This window comes from Penaeus vannamei, chromosome 42, assembly GCF_042767895.1.
Source record: "Penaeus vannamei isolate JL-2024 chromosome 42, ASM4276789v1, whole genome shotgun sequence".
In the NCBI taxonomy this organism is placed as follows: Eukaryota; Metazoa; Arthropoda; class Malacostraca; order Decapoda; family Penaeidae; genus Penaeus; species Penaeus vannamei.
The window spans coordinates 2,317,477-2,319,976 of record NC_091590.1 but is presented as its reverse complement, the minus strand read 5'-3'; the positions used below and the strand labels follow the sequence as shown (position 1 = coordinate 2,319,976).

At 57.9% G+C, this 2,500-nt stretch overlaps 1 protein-coding gene across 7 annotated transcripts in view; it reads left to right on the top strand.

Moving 5' to 3' along the window:
• Nucleotides 1-2,500, top strand: part of Abl (tyrosine-protein kinase Abl) — a 315,956-nt gene that overhangs the window by 256,940 nt on the left and 56,516 nt on the right. The gene's annotated exons all lie outside the window — the stretch shown is intronic.

Below are 2,500 nucleotides of genomic sequence, written 5' to 3'. Positions count from 1 at the left end.
GTTGTTTGTGTGCGTGCGTGTGTGTGTATTTGTACGTTCACCTTCGAGAGCGAGAACAAGAGAAAAAGAGAAGAAAAAAAGAGAAAAAGAGAAAAAGAGAAGAAAAAAAGAGAAAAAGAGAAAAAGGAAAAGAAAAAAGAAAAAAGAAAAAAAGAAAACGAGAGAAAGAAAGAAAAAAAAACGAAAACGGGCGAAGGCGCGAGGAAACGAACGTCGTAACGGCCGGTCGTCTCGGCTCCTCTTGAACGGCGGCCGGATTAGCGGGGATTTATATCACTGCCAGGAGGGAGGAGGGAGGGAGAGGAGAGGGGAGGGGAGGGGAGGGGAGGGAGGGAGGGAGAGAGAGGGAGGGAGGAGAAAGAGGAGGGAGGGAAGAAAGGGAGGAGGAGGGGAGGTGGGAAGGAGGGAGGGAGAGGGAGGGGAGAGGGAGAAGGGAGGGAGGGAGGAAGGGAAGAGGGAGGAGGAGGGGAGGGGAGGTGGGAAGAGGGAGGGAGAGGGGAGGGGAGGGAGGAGGAAAGAGGGGAGGGGAGGAAGGGAGGGGAGGGGAGGGTGAGGAAGAGGGAGGGAGAGAGGGAGGGGAGGTAGGAAAGAGGGGAGGGAGGGAGAGGGAGGTGGGAAGAGGGAGGGAGGGAAGAGGGAGGGAGGGGGGAGGGGAGGAGGTGGGAAGAGGGAGGAGGGAGGAGGGAGGGGGAGAGGGAAAAGGGGAGGGAGGGCCATATTCTATAAGAGAGAGGGATAGAAATATGTTGTGCAGAGGGAAGGAGAGGCAAGAGTTGAAGGGGCGTGGCCTAAGCGAAGAATGTGGGCGTGACGGGCGTATCTCCGGGCTAAACTTTCACGTGTTTGTGTCGTCGCCTCCGCCAGCGGCAGCAGCAGCAGTACGCTCGTGCGCTCCCTCCCTCCACACGGCTATTGTTGGTGGCCACGCGACGGGACCTCACGCAGAAGGGGCCCTGGCTCACGGAGGAGGCGCGGAAGCTCTCGAAGAAGGGCCTGTGGCTCACGAAGGAGGCTCGGAAGCTCTCGAGGAAAGGCCTGTGGCTCACGAAGGAGGCCCTGTGGCTTGCGGAGGCGGCTCGGAAGCTCTCGAAGGAGGCGCGGTAGTTCTCGAAGAAGGGCCTGTGGCTCACGAAGGAGGCGCGGTAGTTCTCGAAGAAGGGCCTGTGGCTCACGAAGGAGGCCCTGTGGCTTGCGGAGGCGGCTCGGAAGCTCTCGAAGGAGGCGCGGTAGTTCTCGAAGAAGGGCCTGTGGCTCACGAAGGAGGCGCGGTAGTTCTCGAAGAAGGGCCTTGTGGCTTGCGAAAAAGGACCCTGTGGCTAACGAAGGAGGCCCTCTAACTTCTCGAATAAGGGCCTGTGGGTCACGAAGGAGGAGGCCCTGTGGCACGCGAAGGAGGGCCTCGGGCTCCCGAAGAAGCGCAGCGCGACGCCGTTCGCTTCGAGACTCAGAAATTTGATTGATTGCGCCTCACGCGACCTGATTCCCATTGCTGATTGGTCTCTTAAGGGAAAGTGATTGCGAGTTTGGGAAAGGATTGTGATTGGAGAAGATTAGATCGAATGGAATTATTATTGTGGTGATTTGGGGAATAGATCGTGAATGTTCCTCAAGTTTGGAGGACGTCTGAAGTGCGCGGGCTCTCCCTACTCCTCGAGTGAGGAAGAGGGTTCGATCGCCGCGAGAGAAGTGAGGAAAAGAATCGCGTAGACATAACTTCTTAAGGTCAATGAGGAACAAAACAGCTTCTTGTGTGAGTGTTAAGAAGAACAGAATTTCTCATTGTGTAAGTGTTCGGAAGCTACATGAAGAACGGAATGGCTTTCTCCTGAAATAGGCCAAAAGAAAGAAAGAAAGAAAGAGAGATAGAAAGAAAACAACGAATGACGTTACAAGGGGGAAACAAATCTGGCCAAGTAGAGCGAGGAAAGATGCGACCCGATCCGGCGACAGATCTCTAGCGCGACGACACCCGGCGACAGGCCAACCCCGACTGCCCCGGAAGTAGACGTTTGCGCTGTCGGGGGCTGGCGGAGTCGGCCGATTAGCTCCCCCGACGAACCGGTAATTAGGGGGCCGCTGACACCGAGAGAGGGCCTCGAGACGTCGGCGCGACCTCCTTAATTGCCGTCGTCTCCTCCTGCTTCTGCGTCTACTTCTTCGTCTACTTCGACTTCTGCTTCTGCTTTCCGGCCGTCGACGCGAGCCGCTTCCCCGAGACGAGAGATCGCGGAAGAGATGCGGCGCGACGGGGGTATCTGACGGCCATCTTGGGCTGCCGCGACACGCCCCGCTTTGTTGCATTGTTTCCGCGCCGGCCAGAGACGCCCAGGAGTCGAGGGACCGTTCGTTCGGGCCTGGCAGGGACGGAGGGGCGCCAGGGAGGGGGAGAGAGGCGCCCGGGGTCCTCGGCGTGGGAACGAGGGAAGTCCCCGTCGTCACGCTTTTTTTCTTCTGTTTTGCTGATTCGAGTGAGGTCGGCGGCGAGAAGTCCTCCTTGAGC